We start from the raw sequence: 17,907 nt of genomic DNA, 5'->3' as shown, positions 1-17,907 counted from the left end.
CAGGAGTAACTTGAGAACTGCAAGTTGCTTCTGACTTTGTACAGGGGATGCCTGGATGTTTTGATGTTTTACCATCCTCGTGGGAGGCTTCTCTCATGTCACTGCATGGGGAGTGGGAGCTGACAGAGGGAGCTCAGCCCGCTCTCCCAGGATTCGAACCTCTGACCTGTCGGTCATTGGTTTAACCCATTTCGGCACCAGGGACTCCTTCAGGAAGAAGAGTAAGAATCCAAGCTCTTCAGGAAAGTTCTGAATGCAGAGAAACATGAGTAATGTTCAGGAAGCAACGACTTCAAAGGTCTTGAGTCTGTGGAAACAGTTGGGATTAGGTTCTGACATCATTATGAGGAGCTGAAGAAAGAGAAGGAAGAGCCGAGAAAGTGACAGGAGCAGCTGAGACAAGAATGTGGTTTTCAAAAGACAACTCCAGAATGGAAAGGGCTCTCCATCTTCCCAAAATGTACCATGACACAAATGCCCTTTATATTCTGTGAGGGGAAATAGGGTTGTATTCAGCAGCCATGCTCCCTGATGCTACTGTATTCACATGTTGGATCTTTACCCAGGAGGTAGAAGAGGTAGAGGTAGAGGAGACAAGGACCCAATGGCTAGCAGGACCTCTTTGTGTGGAGATTCTCTATATACGTGGGACCACTTCACATGCCATTTGAAAATATTTCCAGGAGATGTCTCAGCAAAATGTGTATGGCCACTGAACAGGGCCCAGTGTTTCTACAGAGACACTCGCTGGAACACCTCAGCAAGCGAGAGTCTAAAAGTGGCAGGCTCAAACCCAGAACCTCAACCAATGGCTGATACCAAATGAGAGACTCCCCCCTGGGCACACAGAAAACTGGGCAACTTGGAAGGTGCTGAACAGACTGAGCTCTGGCACCACGAGATGCAGAACCAACCTCAAGAAATGGGGCCACAAAGTGGAATCCATGATATGTGAGTGTGGAGAGGAACAAACCACTGACCACCTGCTGCAATGCACCCTGAGCCCTGCCACATGCACCATGGAGGACCTTCTTGCAGCAACACCAGAAGCACTCCAAGTGGCCAGATACTGGTCAAAGGACATTTAATCAACTACCAAACTTGCAAATTTTGTGTTTTGTCTGTTTGTTTGTTTTGTTCTGTTAGAAATGTAATACAATTGACTGGTTGCCCTAACACGACAAATAAATAGGGCCCAGTGTTGCTCTTCCACTTACACTCATAAAGACTGCAATGCTCCTGAGTGGCTGAATAACCACAGACACCGTCCTTGTCTTGGGATCTGGAGGAAAGGATTTCCAGTTAAGGTGCTGAGCCCAAAGAAGTGAACCTACAATAGCCTAGTGAGCATTTGAGTTTCATAATGCAAAGCCTGCAAAAACGGAGGGAGGAGGACGGTTGTGGAGCTCTCTTTGGAAACTGCTGGGAGCTTTTTCATCCCGAGCACAATGAATACTGCATTTCTCCAAGAGCCTACTGGGAACCCTGAGCTCATGCGCGGCTCTGCAAAGGAAGATCAAGGCGTCAGATCTAATTAGAATCAACACTTTCCACCTCTCTTAACCTCAAACCCTATCAACGCACGATGATCAACAATGGCGGCAATCAAACGAGAAACAAGTCAGCAGATGTCAAAACCACGATGAAGCCTCTTCTTGTCAAGGGACAAGGACCATTCTGAATTTGCATCGGTGTTAATTAGTCCCCACAAACAAAGAAGAATCGTTGGTGATCTCTGGCATTCGCTCTCCGCACACTTTCATTTTGTGTTTGGCAAGGCTGGATTTGTGAACAATGCCCCACATTCTAAGGCTGCTATTAACATTTCATCCATCCTTCGGAAACACTGTCAACCAGTGGGTTTTATGTTATTCTGTGGCAGGAGGCTGGCCTTCAAGTGTCACATAATTATCTGCACTAGAATAGAACATGCTCTCCGTGTGTCCCAATTTGGTAGGAATTGTCCAGATCACTCTTCTGCCTCCCCACTTCTTCAGCTGTCTTTAACACGTCCCAGTGTTTCTCTCCTCCTTCCCTTTGTGCTCAGCTCGATTCAGCTACTGCAAATTGAGTTCCAAGGGCAAAAGAAGTCTGCACTTAACTCAGTAAGAGAGTAAGAAAAGTAGCTTACATCTTTTTCCTCATTAATAACTTTTGCCGTCTTGATCACATTCTGATGTTGCTTGGTCACATATGTCCTGATTTTTCCTCTGTGAAACGTTGGAGATATACACTGATGGGTGCCTGGAGGGCCCTTCTCTGGCCAGTATCCCCAATGGTGTAAAGGACAAGAAGCCACAACCTGGCCAGGAGCGTTCAAGCTCCATGATATTCAGCATCTGTAAAGAACTCAGTCGTGTCAGGAGCTGAAAGGGCTCCCCACGAGGCAAATAAGTGCCTCTTTAAGATGGAATTGGCAAGGATGTAAAAATCTGTCAGTTTCATTTGTGTCACGTTATTCAGAATTGCACCAACATTCTTGTTCTTTCCTCTTTCTGGACTGGATTGCAAGATATTGCTCCCCATTTTCCCAAATGCCTGAGTGTTTTGCGATCCATGCAATTTTACCAATCAGCATAATATATTTGTGAATACTTTTCAAATTTATGACTTTTTTAGATTTATAATTTTATGTACATCCTCCCCCATACACACACACACACACATACTAGTTGGGTACCCAGTGTTACCCGGGTTATTTGAAAAAGTCATTTTTTTTATTTGTACCAAATGCATAAGGTTATGGGTGAACTACAACTCACACCACGCCAGATTACCTCCCTGAAACTTCACCAATACTTAAAGTTTTTCATGTTGGGCAAGTTTGCTCTAGATGCATCATTGCTGGGGCTCTCTGGATGTAGGTGAACTACAACTCCTATAAATCAAAGTGAATCCCCCCTCCAGCGTGTTCTGTTGTTCATGGAGGTTCTGTGTGCCAAATGTGGTCCAGATCCATTGTTGATGGGGGTCACAGTGCTGTGTCTTGATGCAGGGTGAACTACAACTTCCATCATGTGGAGTCAGTCCCCCAAACCCCTCCAGTATGTTCAGTAGCTGTGTTTGCTATGCAAACAGAGTTGAAAAGAGTAGGAATGGGTTGAGGGAGAGGAAGTGCGGAGCTATGCAAATTCCACACCAATGGAGAGAGAAAGGAACACTGGGATGTGGTGCTCACTATAACCTGCAATGTCACTGGAGAGAGAGCCATTGGTGTCTCCTGCATAGTGTGACGTATTGCTGTTCGTGGAGGCAGAAGTTTGTCTGTGTAAGTGGACACGCTGCCACATACACACATACACACTTTGACTTTTATTATGTGTATAATAAAATATGTGTATAATAAAATAATAAAGGGCTACATGTTTGCCCTTCCACTGCTAGTCTTGGAAGCTACGAAATGGATATGTCCATCGGGAAATGTAAAGCCAATGAATTTTGCTTCCATCCCCAAGGATTGGTTTCCAGAGCCATTGGAATCTAAATGGATGAACAAGAATGTCTTGAGATTCAGATTTGGTAAGTTTCCAGTTTCACTGGATCATTGCCCAGGATGATGATCAGATCTTCTGTAAAGATCCATAGCTGATTGGGCTTATTCCATGCAATTCTAATAAAACATGCAGCGTGGCTAATATGGAAGGCTTGTCACAGTATTACGATACAATCTTCTGCCTTCTTCCCTATCCAGATCAAACCAAACTGGGGATATTCAACATTCTGCTACTAGAGGAACACACCAACATAACCACAAAACATGAAGGATTTCTATAGGTGCCAACTTATCCACCGCAGGACTGAGAACTCTGATATCTGCAGATATTTTACAGAAACATAACACATGCAAGAATGGCTACACAAAGTTTTTGCATTCTGCATTCCTTTGTAAGTTTTCCAGGTCATAGAATCCTTGAGTTGGAAGAGACCACATCGGCCATCTAGTCCAACCCCCTGCCATGCAGGAAAAGCATAATCAAAGTACTCCTGACAGAGGCCCATCCAGCCTCTGTTTAAAAACATCCAAAGAAGGAGCTTCCACCACACTCCACAGCAGTGAGTTCCACTGTTGAACAGGTTGGGAGCAACTTGCTTAGTACTGTATACTCTGACTAGCAAAGGTTTGGACAGAGGAATGTCCTTCCCACTGCTTGGTACCCATTTATTGATTAGTTTAGTAACATCGACACAGGCCCAATTAATCTTCCAAGAGTCTGTGCAGTTCCAATGTATGAGACATCTCAAACACAGGTCTAGCTGGAGATGTTTAATTTCTTGAAGCATTGCTTACATGCGCCATCCGGCTGTGATGGTTGTATACCAGTTTCAATCTGTAATTTTTGTGAAGTGTAACAATCAGAATCTCCCAGATGGCATTTGAGTGTAGTCCAAAGTAACCCTTCCAAATGTTTCTGTATAATACCTCCAAGATCAGATCCAACATTTTTCCAAAAGGGAAACTGGGGCTATGGAGGGAGGATCCAGAAGAGGTGACCTCTGCTCTGGCCTTCCCCCAGTTCTCTTCGCTTCGCTGTGATGAACACAATCACAAGTGGGACAGTTTGCTTCCCCCCACTCCGGCACTGGTTCTTAGATCAGCAATGTGAGGCAAGTGCCCTGAATGAAGCCACTGTCTGAAACAACCAGCCTCCTTGATAGCATCCAGGTAATTACAGGTTCAGGTGAAGGGTTTCAGGACATCTTAATTACACAGGCTCTGCAGCCAGCCAGGCCTCCGCAGGTAGTGGCTCCTGCAGCTTCGGCCTCTTCGTTGGTGACGCCAGGCCTCCTCTAGCCCTCTCGGTGCCAGTAATAGGATTGGGGGGGGGGGCTCAAACCTGTCAAGCCATTGCCGGCGGCAAGGAGGGCCACCCGGGAATTCCTTAACACCAGTGACTTCCATCGGCTGGCTGCATTCACGCATCCCTGCTACCTGAGTCGAGAGCTGAGCTCTGCGGCACTTCGAGTGACTGTACAGCGTTGGGGGCTAAATATTTGATGGGGCCCAAGAGAACAGGAGTAGCAGAAGCTTTACATGGTGATGCAGGCAAAGAGGTTTAGGAAATCCTGGGGTGGAGGGAATGAGAGCAGGAGGTTGGTCACGGCACCTAAGCACTGTGTTCTGTTGCAGCCAACAATTGCCTTGAATTTCAAGACTTCTGGGAACTAAAATGATACTTTTTGGGTGCTCCCAGCCCAAAAATGCCACATTTCCACTTTATCAGACATGATCACATGCCATGGAATCCTGAGGTCAGAGATTTAAACTTGGCTTAAACCAGTTTAAATCTTGTGGTGCCAGAGCGCAGTCTGTTCAGCGCCTTCCAAGTCACCCAGTCTTCTGTGTGCCCAGGAGGGAGTCATTTGGTATCAGCCATGGGTGGAGGTTTGGGGTTATAGCCTGCCACTTTTGGACTCTTGCTTCCTGAGGTATTCCTGCGAGTATCTCTGTAGATCTTAGGAAGCTCTTTCGTGATTTAAGGCAGTGGTTCTCAACCTGTGGGTCCCCAGATGTTTTGGCCTTCAACTCCCAGAAATCCTAACAGCTGGTAAACTGGCTGGGATTTCTGGGAGTTGTAGGACAAAACACCTGGGGACCCACAGGTTGAGAATCACTGATTTAAGGCATTGGTGTGCTGAATGATCTCCGAACAGAGAGTGGGCTGGAGATGTCTTAAGCCAATCTTAAGTGGAGTCCATGACATGCAAGTGTGGAGAAGAGCAAACCACAGAGCACCTATTACAATGCAGTCTGAGCCCTGCCACATGCACAACCTCCTTATAGCTACACCAGAGGCACTCCAAGTGGCCAGCTACTGGTCAAAGGACATTTAATATAATTGCCAAGTTTTTAAACTTTGTGTTTTTTTTAAAAAAAAATTACAACTGTACCCTTGGTTTGCTCCTGATACGATAAATAAATAAATACCAGTTTAAATCTCCTCTTGGTTAAACCAGTTTAACAGGCTTGTCTTAACTGACCAAGCCTTTTTCCGATGCGGCCTAACTATGACTTCTTGGCCTCTGTGACAGGTCCTTGCCCTTTCTTGGCGCATATATATATAATGGGTCCTGTCTTTTTTGGACTTAATGTACCACTCCACTGTCATCTACCGTCCTTGGCCTAGTCTACCCATGAAGAAGACAACAAAATGGGAACGGGATTGGTGAATCCTAAAGTGCCACACTGGACTGTAACATTTCCAAGGATGATAATCCTACTTTTAATAAAAGGAGTCGATGCAAGCCTAAAAGGGGCACAGAAAGGAAGCAATAGGGTGGGTTACAGTCTTTCATGGCTAGGTTGTTTGTGTCATATGAGGCAACATTAAAAGGCAGTACCCCCCCTCCCCCCAATGACATCCATTCTAATGCCCAAAAGCTAAACTAAATTTCAGTGTAGCTCACATACTGCGTTCAGACCTTGCTAGGTCCCTCTGGGTTAAGGACATTCTTCCATTGTGCCCTCTTCTGTCCATGGACAGAAACCAACCAGACTATTTGTGGGAAATGGTAGGAAGGAAGCTATTTCCCTGTGCTCAGCATCTTCCATCTGAAACATCTGCCTAATGGTAGAGCCAATCTTCTTTGACCCAGCAGCATTCTCTATTAGGGTTGGCAACAGCTTGGTGTTGTTGCTATTGTTATGGATGTCATGTGTAAGGATGTGTGTTCAAAAATCCTAAATGTTGAGATCAAACATTTTTGTCTTTGTGAGTCTGGAGCAGCATCTGGAATTTCCACCTCCCTCTTCCCTCAAGGGGATAGTCTTCCCCTGATACACATGAACTGTCTGTTGTTTGCAAGGAAAGCATGCAGGACCTATTAATAAAAAGAGTGTGGAGGCTTTGGTGTGTGTGTGCATTTGTGACAGCCATCCATTTAAAGCTACGTGTTCCTTAAAGGTCCATCTCCTTCACTGATTTAAACCATTTTTAAGAAGTTAACATTTACCTCTTTAAGGATGCCGAGCTCCCTTATGTCATATTTGCCAGCATTTCAATTAGAGGCACTCAGTCCGGGGTTGTTTCGTGGTCATCGCTTAACACGGCAAAATTTATTATCCTGACGCACCCATCAGAACACTTTGCTTCCACTCGTTCCAGTTTCTTTCTTTGTGATCACCTCCAAGGGCCATTTCCCCCACCCACCCCTCCATGGTGGCGTTTCCTTAACAAGGTTTTACTAGCACACATTTCTGATGCTATCGTTTCTGTCACTTATCCAGAGCCATAATAACATTTCGAGCCAAGCAAGGGACAGCCCTGGCGCCAAACTGGTGACTCCCGATTCCGCCACCCGCAAACTGACCCCTGCGGCGCGTTTCTTCAAGGATCAAACTCTACCAAGCTCAGCCCCCTCCCTTCCTTCAGCCATTTCAGAACTGTAAGCAGTATGGTTCGAACATTAGGCTACGGTTCTGGAGTCCACGGCTTGAAACCTACTGGGTGAGCCTGGACTGGTTATACATTCTTGGCCTGTGAAAAAGAGAATGGGAAACCCTGTCTGAACACATCTTGCCAAGAAAATCCCATGATCGATTCACCCTAGGATTGCCATAAGTCCGAAGACTTGAAGGCATGCAACAACAAAAAACATTTCAGAACACTCTTCTCTTCTACCACAGCTTGACTAACCATCTTGACCAGCAGAGATGGGCCTGTTGCAATGGTAAATGCCTTTGTTTAGGTTGTTGAGCAACTGTGGTTCCTTAGAAGTTCTCCAAGTTGGCCAGTAAGAATATGGAACAAGAGAGTCAGGAAAATCTTGTCTCTCCTGACTCCCATGTTGATTTTTTGAGAGATCAGTTGGAGATTTCCAAGGGGAGGGGGTTAGGGGTTCAAACCACCCCTAAACATTTTTGAGGTAAAAAAGCTGGTTTACTCATGAATTTGGGTTAACCAAATCTCCCTGCCAAGTCTATGGGAAGCAAAAGATTTCCTCCAGAACTGCAAGCTATCTCAACCATATTTTGATTATTCACACTATCATTACCTACTTTTCTACCTATTTACATTGCAATAGCAGCAATAGATGACATAGTAGAAGCGACCAATAGCTGACATAGTGGCAGGCAAAGGCTAAGGCACGGGGCAGAAGGGGAAGGTGGGATTTGACCTGCATTGCAGGTAGAAACCGAGACGTCTCCCACTGGTTCATCTAATCCAAGCCTTGGCAAAGAAAGCATGGAACAGGAGCAAAGAGAAGAAGCTTTGGCATTGTTAGACCTTGAACTTTATATGAACAAGACTGTTTCTGATGACCAAATGGAATCTCAATTAGTGCAAATCCATGGACAGCATTGCCAGGAGATGTATTTCATGTGGATAAGAAGAGGCACCTAAGATTTCAACCTAAATGGTTCAGCAGATTTCCCTGGTTGACCTACTCATTTCATGTACAAGGTGCACTCTGAAAGTACAGTGTGGTTTTTGAAGGAGAAGGTAGGGGTAAAGATGATCACCAGAAGCTTGGTGAATTGGTTGCTTAAGCATTTGTGCAATCGAAAGATGCAATAGAAGTCTTCAACAGACACTAAAAAACAGAGTACTATCAGAACAACTTGTGCCTGGCTAAACATTTCTTGCTAATTCATAGGGGAAAATGTCTTGATGATAAATGAAATAACAAGAAAATAGAAGAAAACAGAAAGAGGCTTCTGCCAGTGGTGGAAATGATTGTCCCTTGTGGTTGACAAGAGGGAGCAATGATTCAGGACCTATTACCTGTGGAGAACCTTTGCACAATGATGGCAATTTCAAGGCCTTGTTGAGATCTCGTGTCAGATCAGGCTTCAAAAATCATCGGGGGGGGGGGGGTTCAACCCCTCCTGAATTTTTTTGTTGGCTACGGGCCTGGTGGCTAGTTAAGAACGGTTAACCTACTAACCTTACTGTACTGGGTCTCTGATGCATTGTTTGTTGGTTTGTTTCTGTTTCTTAAAACTTTTAATTTTTTTTTAAACCCACGGGACATTAAGGGAAATCACTATACACTACATTAAAATGTCCAATATTTTGTCTACCCCAAACTTCTGGTTCAATCTTTTTTACTGAATGATTGTGGCTGGCTCTCCTAGTTCATGTCTAAAGCTAACTGGATTAGCAATTGAATCATTGGGAAAACACCCTCAGCAGCATATAAATCTCCCAGATATTTTTTGGAGGTGCACTGCAAGCTCTGAAATGCACACCTCTTCCTCCACAACTTGCTGCCAACCCTGAGCAGCTGCCGTCTGAGCAACCTCCTCATTCTGCCAAATGGCATAGCCATAGCTGGATGACTGGATGCTCATATTTCACGAAAGGGAGAAAAAATGTAACTCTATCCATGAAGCATACATTTCTATACCTTCATCAGGTTGTTCTTGATTCAAGTGGCTTTCAACACACACACACACAATTCTCTCAAATGTATCTGCTGGCCTTTATCCAGTTGCAGGCACTCCTCTGGAATTTGGAGCACTAGTCTTGGTTCCTGAGAGGTAGCGAAACCATTCTCTCAATCTGAAACGCACCACTCAATGTCCACAAACTTAAAACCTTTTTGTGCATGATACCCCCCCCCCCAATCCGCGCCAATGTCAATATTATCGTAATATGAGATGGCGGTGACCAATGGTTCCCCTGCCATTTTTGACATTCCGCCCCATAAGGCTCAGCCTTTAAATAGATGAACGTGGAAGGCCGGGGCCCTTTGAAGACTGTCACAGGTCCATCAGCTGAGTGCTTTTGCTAGCATGCTGTTTGTTTATGTAGGCTTGATGGACGGGACTGTTTGCACATCTAGATTTCACAACATTTTACAACTGTAACAAGGCGGCTGACGTGAGGCACACCCTCCAGGACACTTGCAGGAGGGCGCTTTGTGTGTGTGTGGGCCTGTGTGAGACTGCATCATCCACCTTTGATGCTGTCCCTGACAGTACCAGATCCAGTCTAATCTTGGAAGCTAAGCCAGGTCAGTTCTGGGTCCTGCTTGGATGGAAGACCATCAAGGAATACCAAGTACAGCAAGAAGGAACTGGTAAAAACACCACTAGATAAAAGGAAAAGCTTCCCAGACCTCAGATGGATGACATCCCTTTTAATAAAGGGCACCTACCAATCCTATAAAGGACAAACTTTCCAGCCCTTAAATAGAATAACCCTCATAATAATGGATACCTGCCTGTCATATAAAGGTAATGTGTGTAATGGTCTGATTGTTGGATTACAACTGTTTGTTGTTGTTTATTTGTTCAGTCTCTTCCGACTCTTTGTGACCCCCTGGAACAGCTCAGGCCAGAGCTCGCTGTCAGTCGTGGCCACCCCCATCTCCTTCAAGGTCAAGCCAGTCACTACAAGGATACCATCCATGCACCTTGCCCTTAGTTGGCCCCTCTTCCTTTTTCCTTCCATTTTCCCCAGCATCAGTCTCTTCACCAAGCTTTCCTGTCTACTCATTATGTGGTCAAAGTACTTCTTTGCCTCTAATATCCTTCCCTCCAATGAGCAGCCAGGCATTATTTCCTAGAGTATGGACTGGTTGGATCTTCTCCAGATCCAAGGCACTCTCAGTATTTTCCTCCAGCACCACAGTTCAAAAGCATCTCTCTTCCTTCGCTCAGCCATCCTTATGGTCCAGCTTTCACATCCATAGGTTACTATTGTGAATACCATTGCAATAACTATGCGGATCTTTGTTGCCAGTGTGATGCCTCTACTCTTAACTATTTTATCGAGATTGGTCATTTCTCTCTTCCCCAGAAGGAAACATCTTCTGATTTCCTGGCTGCAATCTGCATCTGCAGTCATCTTTGCACCTAGAAAAACAAAGTCTGTCTCTGCCTCCATGTTTTCTCCCTCTATTTCCCAGTTCTCAATCAGTCTGGTTGCCATCATCTTGGTTTTTTGGATGTTTAACTGCAACCCAGCTTTTGCACTTTCTTCTTTCATCATGATTATCAGGCTTCTCAGTTCCTCCTCGCTTTCAGCCCTCAAAGTGGTATCATCTGCATATCAAAGGTTGTTAATGTTTCCTGTGGTTTTAACTCCAGCCTTGGATTTGCCATGATGTGTACTGCATATAAGTTGAATAGGTCAGGTGAGAGAATACAGCCCTGCCATACTCCTTTCCCAATCTTGAACCAGTCTATTCTTCCATGGTCCGTTCTTACTGTTGCTGATTTGCCATTATACAGATTTCTCAGGAGATAGAAAAGGTGGCTTGGTATCTCCATATCAACAAGAACTTGCCACAATTTAGAGACAATAAAACAACTCTAGAGGACAGGATTCAAATCCTGATTGGCCATGAAGATCCACTGGGTAACCTTAAGCAACTCACATACTCTTACCCTCAGAAAACCCAATGATAGTATTGCCAGGAAATGACATGAAGGCACACAGCAACAAAATTCTGGCCTAACTAATTTCTGGCCCTCAAATAAAGGACAATCCTTATGATAAGGCATGCCTTATGCATTAAGGCCGATGATTTAAAAGGACTTTTATGTGGGACTCCGCAGAAAAGAGAGCTGACTAAGAAGGAGAAGGGCTCATTTGTCCTTCAGTCAATTAACATCCGTGTCTTCCGGCACAGTGCCATAAAATATATATCTGTACAGTATGGCTACATTAAAAAGCCAAACTAAAAAAAGATCCTACTCCTCCCTCCTCTGTGAATCTGTGATGCTGTCAACATAAAAGCGGAGTGTCCTCCATGTTTATCGGGAAGGAGGGAAGGATATAAAATGTGCTGTAAAATCAATTAAAGATGGTGAGGACACACACACACAAACACACACATACAGAGCAACTTTTTGATGGCAAGACCAAGCGATCAGCCTCGATAAGGGAAGGCGCCAGTAGAGCCATATCTCTCAGAGCGACAGGCAATCAAAGGGCTTGATAAGCATCTTCAGAGCTGGGCAAGAGTCTCAGAGCACACGGGTCATAAGAGAAGAATCACTTCCTGGTTCGGGGATGGGCAGTAAAAATTTATGACCTATTAACCCTCCGCAAACCTTTAGAAAACGAAATAAAGCCCTGCAGAGCAGGGCACTTCCCAATAAATCGGTCATCACAAAGAACATTAAAGGCATTTTTGGACGTAGGTTTGGCAGGCTCAGCAGGAAGCTGGGATATTTACTGTAGAACACACTGTAAGGCAGCTTTATGAAAATGGGAGGCTTTCATTCAAAGCTCTGCTTAACTGTTTGCAGCCATTTAGTGCAGATTTCAGCAAGGGAGGTTCATGGTGGATGAGATAGGGTGAGCAAATGGGTGGAGGAGGAGGAAGATGGTTACGCAGGAAGTACACTCTCCTGAGAATGCATTGCTCAGGAATCCTGAACTATGGAACTGAATGATAACAATAATGAAAAATGGAGGTCCGGGTGGCACGAGATCCATGATGGATCAAGCCAAAGGCCTACATTAGTCCAACATTTTCATCAAAGAAGAGGAAGCAAAGAGTCCCAAAAGGGGACAAAAGAGGGTACGGATCTGCACAAACATTTACAGAGCACTAAATTATATATATTTTCCACTGACAACATATCAAACCTATTTGACACTTATTCCAGGGACAGGAATTATGCTGCCTCATGGACAAATGTTTCTTCTGCTGTCTGGTGTAGGCAACTAGCCATTTCTTTCCAATATGCAGTTCGAAAATATGCAAATGTGATCAGATTAATAGGTACCGCTTCAGCAGGAAAAGGTAAAGAGATGCTCTAAGTCAGGGGTCCACAAACATTTTAATCAGAGGGCCAGGTCTCAGTCCCTAAAACTGTTGGAGGGCCGGATTATAATTTGAAAAAAAAATGAATGAATTCCTATGCACACTGCACATATCTTATTTGTAAATGCAAAAAAACCACTTTAAAACAATACAATAATTAAAATGAAAAACTATTTTAACAAATATAAACTTATTAGTATTTCAATGAGTTGGTGGGTCTGCTTTTGGCTGATGAGATAGTGTTGTTGTTGTTGTTGTTGTTGTTGTTGTTGTTGTTGTTGTTGTTGTTGTGTGCTTTCAAGTCGTTTCAGACTTAGGCTGACCCTGAGCGAAGGCTGGGTAAATGACCTTGGAGGGCCGTATCCAGCCCTCCGGCCGTAGTTTGAGGACCCCTGCTCTAAGCAATCTTGCCAACCAATCTTGCCAGGAGGTATCTACAGACGCAGGCTCCTCAGCTTGGAAATGGAGAAAGAGCACCTCCCCTAGAGCCAGAGATGAGCAATACTTCCAGAGCAAGAAATGAAAGGAGGATCCTTTGCCTTTGTCTGTGTATTTGTGTTTCACTGTATTCCCATTTGTAACAAAGCATTGAATGTTTGTCTGTGATTGATTGTTATCCACTCTGAGTCCCCTTGGGGAGAAGGGCGGAATATAAATAAAATATTATTATTACTAGCCGTCCCCTGCTACGCATTGCTGTGGCCCAGTCTGTGTATATGTGTTTTGTATGTGTATATATTTGTGTATATGTGTATATATGTGGTTTTGCACATGCGTTGTAAGGTATTTTTTGTTTTTTGGCTTTTTAAGTCCCTTCTGCTGTGTTTTTCAGTCTTTTTATGAGTGATGGTCACTCGTTGGCCTGAGAGGTGTCGTTTCCAAATTTGGTATTAATTTGTCCAGCGGTTTTTGAGTTATGTTAATCCCAAAAACGAACATTACATTTTTATTTATATAGATTATTATTATTATTATTATTATTATTATTATTTTCAGATATTTTTGGCACAAATCCTACAGCTCTGTTGGAACTTTAGGTTTCCCAGGATGTCATTATAAAGGCAGCTTGGTATGGATATTATAAAATCAGCTGGGGGAAAACCCCTATCATACAACCAGAGCAAAAGGCACAGAACACCAGTTCTCCAATCAAAGCCCCATTCCGTAATTGGATTGCTAGATGATTGGCTGACAATGAAACACAAGTATCAGAAGGTCAGCTGACAAACCTTTGCCATATTGTCTTCGCCAAACTTATGAGGTGTAACAACAGAACAATATTGCTGCAGGAGCACAGATATAAATATTTGCCTGTCACAACCTCGACTACTGACTTTGGCCATTTTTAATACAGTAACAGATGCTGAAGGCATTATGGGAAGCATTCCATGGCATATGCAGAAACTAAAATGTTCTCCTGAAACGTCCGGGAAGTTTCCTGTTCTTGCTGCATTGCAGGTGTGAAGGGGCCAAGGACACTGGGAGCCAATTTGGATTGGGAAAATTAAAGAAATCCTGAGGCAGATATAAACACTCCCCCAATTGACCCATATTGCTTGCTGCTTGCTGCTTGCTTATTGCTTATTGCTTTTTGTATTTGTATTACTGTCAATTGTTAGGCATTTAATTATGCCTCCTCTGTAAGCCGCCCTGAGTCCCCCCCGGGGTGAGAAGGGCGGGGTATAAGTAAATGAAATAAATAAATATTCTCACTGAATCAGGCTTGCCTGATTACTGATATGAAATGCTAATAATATAATACGCATGGAACCAATATTTACACCCTTCCACTGAGCAACAGACTGCAAATTGTATATGTGAGCCCACAAATGTACAAAGGAGCCGGGTTGCTGTGAATTTTCCAGGCTGTATGGCCATGTTCCAGAAGCATTCTCGCCTGACATTTTGTCCACATCTATGGCAGGCATCCTCAAAAGCTGTGAGGTCTGTTGGAAACTAGGCAAGTGGGGTTTATATATATGTGGAATAATGTCCAGGGTGGGAGAAAAAACTCTTGACTGCTTGAGGCAAGTGTGAAGGTTGCAACTGGTCACTTTGATTAGCACTGAATGGCCTTGCAGCTTCAAAGCTTGGCTGGTTGCTGAATGGGGGAATCCTTTGTTGGAAGGTCATCTGTCAAGGATGATTTGAATGCAATATACCTGCTTCTTGGCAGGGGGTTGGACTGGATGGCCCATGAGGTCTCTTCCAACTCTTTGAGTCTATGATTCTTTGAGGTCTTAGTTAGCCCTGATTGATTCAGGAATTCCTTTGTTTTTGAGTGTTGCTCGTTATTTACTGTCTTGATTTTAGAGTGTTTTAATACTGGTAGCCAAATTTTGTTCATCTGGCTACCAACAACTTTCTGTTGAAATTGTGGTCCTGTATTTCTGTGTTCTCCAATATGGCCAATTGCAACATTCACACTTGCCTCAACTAGACAAAAGCTCTTTCTCCCACCTTGGACATCATTCCACAGATATATAAACCCCACTTGCCTAGTTTCCAACAGACCTCACAACCTCTGAGAATGCCTGCCATAGATGTGGGCAAAATGTCAGGAAGGAATGCTTCTGGAACATGGCTATACATCCTGGAAAATTCACAGCAACCCAGCGATTCTGGCCATGAAAGCCTTCGACAACACATCGTCCATAGGAACCTTTGCCCAGTGAGTCAACACACTCCACAACCACACATTATGCACCTTCCAGCTCCCATTGTGTAAGATACACCTCACACTATAAACATCCAACTGAGAGCAGCTGCCCATGAGGCTTGGGCATTCATTATTTAGACACTAGACTAAAAAGCAATTATTAAAACATTTCAATAAATACACTTGGCAGCTTGTGTGGTTCCTGGATTACAACTTTGCTTCTATCAAAGGCGGGGGGAGAGAAAGAGAGAGAGAGAAAGAAGGAAGGGGGGGGGGGGTTAGGGATTGAGAGCTTCCCCTCCGCAGTCCCCTTTAAACAACTTTCACAAATCAATTTTCTCTATGTGGTTCAGTTTCCTTTGACAGTTTAAACCTCAATCCAATCAGCAGTCTCTAGGGATTTCCGAATCACTAAAGATTAAAATCCTCCTCAAGCCCCAAGTGTTTTTGCTAATGCTGTGTGTTTAATAACTCCACTTGTGAGAGATTTTGCTGGAGAAAATCCGCCAGTGCGGAAACCTCCATAAGCTAGTATCTACAGTTGAATTAAAATGTTAAGATCGCCCAGCTCTTGTTTTGGAAGAAATAGGGTAAAAGTGTTGCCGTGAGTCACAAAAGCTTTCAGAATAGACCTCAAAGGGGAACATATCTCTGCCTCCTATCACTTAGGCCTGGGCAAAATTAAACGTAGGTTAAGATTGTGGTTTTTCTATAATGCCATTGAAGTTGTAAATGGTAGGGAGCTCCTGAAGACGAGCATAGTATTGAGCAACAGAAGACAACACGGTCAGATTACGTTAGGAAATCGAAATGGGGAAAGTGACCGTTGCAGAACCGAACACGACATTTATTACGGGAGTGGGTCAACAGTCCAGCTTAAAGAAATATAATATACTTTACAGATTGGAACATCAAACATCCCTTTATACAACTGCAGACGTTCTGGCAGAAACACAACCGTCAGTTTCTGGCTGAATGTCTCTGAATTGAATTAGCCAAACTATGCAGTCAGAGCAGGAAGGTTTTGATTTCAAGCATTTATTTTGCTGTTTTTGCGTAAAGGGCAGACTCGCATGGAACGATCAGAAGCATGCGGACTGCCAGGGATGAGGTTTTGGTATCTGCCCAAGCATCTTGGGTGCTGTTTCTGTTATTTCATTGACCATTTGCACCACCTACACTTGATGTTTTAATTAGAGAGGGTTAAGAGCTGATCCTAAGACTTTCAGGTAATGTGCCTTTGCGCCACTTCTCCAGGAAGAGCAACAAAAGGCCAAAACTAGAACGGCTGGCACTGTGAGGAAAAATCACCACATCAACCACAGAATTACGCGTAACATGTTCTCTCTTCCAATCAGAGATAAACTCTCCATATCTCATAAATGGAGACTTTAGAGATTAAGGAAGTTAAGAATTAAGATGTTCTGTGTGTTCTTTTCAAGCAAGATGTGTATTTAAGTCAATTGGGCGTTGATTAGGACCTGGTTGGTTGATCACAATCCTCTTGGCTTTTGTTCTTCCTCCAAAGGTTCCTCCTAAGCTGGGCTCCAAACAGGATGAGGAAGATCCAGTTATGCTGCTTGATAGTCAGGGATGCTGATGCACATGCACAATTCCCTTTGCAGGGCATCGAATGGGAAATATATAGCCCAGTCTACATTTCTGTGCCCCTGGTGGAGCAGTAGGCTAAACCGCTGAGGTGCTGAAATTGCTGACTGACTGAAAGATCTGCAGTTCAAATCCAGTGAGCGGGGTGAGCATCCCTTATTAGGCCCAGCTTCTGCCAACCTAGCAGTTCGAAAACATGCAAATGTAAGTAGATCAATAGGTGAGAAGGTAACAGCGCTCCATGCAGTCATGCTGGCCACATAACCTTGGAGGTGTCTACGGACAACACTGGCTCTTCAGCTTAGAAATGGAAATGAGCACCATCCACCAGAGTCAGACACAACTGGATTTAATGTCAAGGGTAAAGGTAGGTAAAGGTTTCCCCTGACATTAAGTCCAGTCATGTCAGATTCTGGGACTCTGGTGCTCATCTCCAGTTCTAAGTCAAAGAGCCAGTGTTGTCCCAAGACACCTCCAAGGTCATGTGGCCGGCATGACTGAATGGAGTGTTATTGCCTTCCTGCCAGAGTGGTACCTATTGATCTACTTACATTTGCATGTTTTTGAACTGCTAGGTTGGCAGAAGCTGTGGCTGACAGCAGGAGCTCATGCTGCTCCCCGGATTCGAACTTGCGACCTTTCAGTCAACACGTTCAGCAGATCAGCAGTTTAACCTACTGTGCTACCGGGGCCTCCTTTACCCTTTCTTTACATTTCTTCTAAGCATACACAACTTCTTGAATTATCTAATTTGAGGTAGCAGATTGCTCCAAAAAAATGCCCTTCTCTCCCATCCACAAGTGCCATCTTTGTATATTAATGGATGTATTGATTACAATGCCGTATATCCCTGCTACTCAGAAAACAAACCCTTCCAAAGCACAACTCATAAATACTATGTCCAAAGAAACACTGTC

At 44.0% G+C, this 17,907-nt stretch overlaps 1 protein-coding gene across 3 annotated transcripts in view; it reads right to left on the bottom strand.

The window, feature by feature from the left end:
• The window catches only part of BCAS3 (BCAS3 microtubule associated cell migration factor), a 549,518-nt gene that overhangs the window by 218,554 nt on the left and 313,057 nt on the right, over positions 1–17,907 (bottom strand). The window lies entirely within an intron of this gene.

The sequence above is a fragment of the Anolis sagrei genome, chromosome 11, assembly GCF_037176765.1.
Source record: "Anolis sagrei isolate rAnoSag1 chromosome 11, rAnoSag1.mat, whole genome shotgun sequence".
Lineage (NCBI taxonomy): Eukaryota > Metazoa > Chordata > Lepidosauria > Squamata > Dactyloidae > Anolis > Anolis sagrei.
The sequence above is the reverse complement of the archived record's forward strand: the minus strand, read 5'-3'. Positions and strand labels throughout refer to the sequence as shown.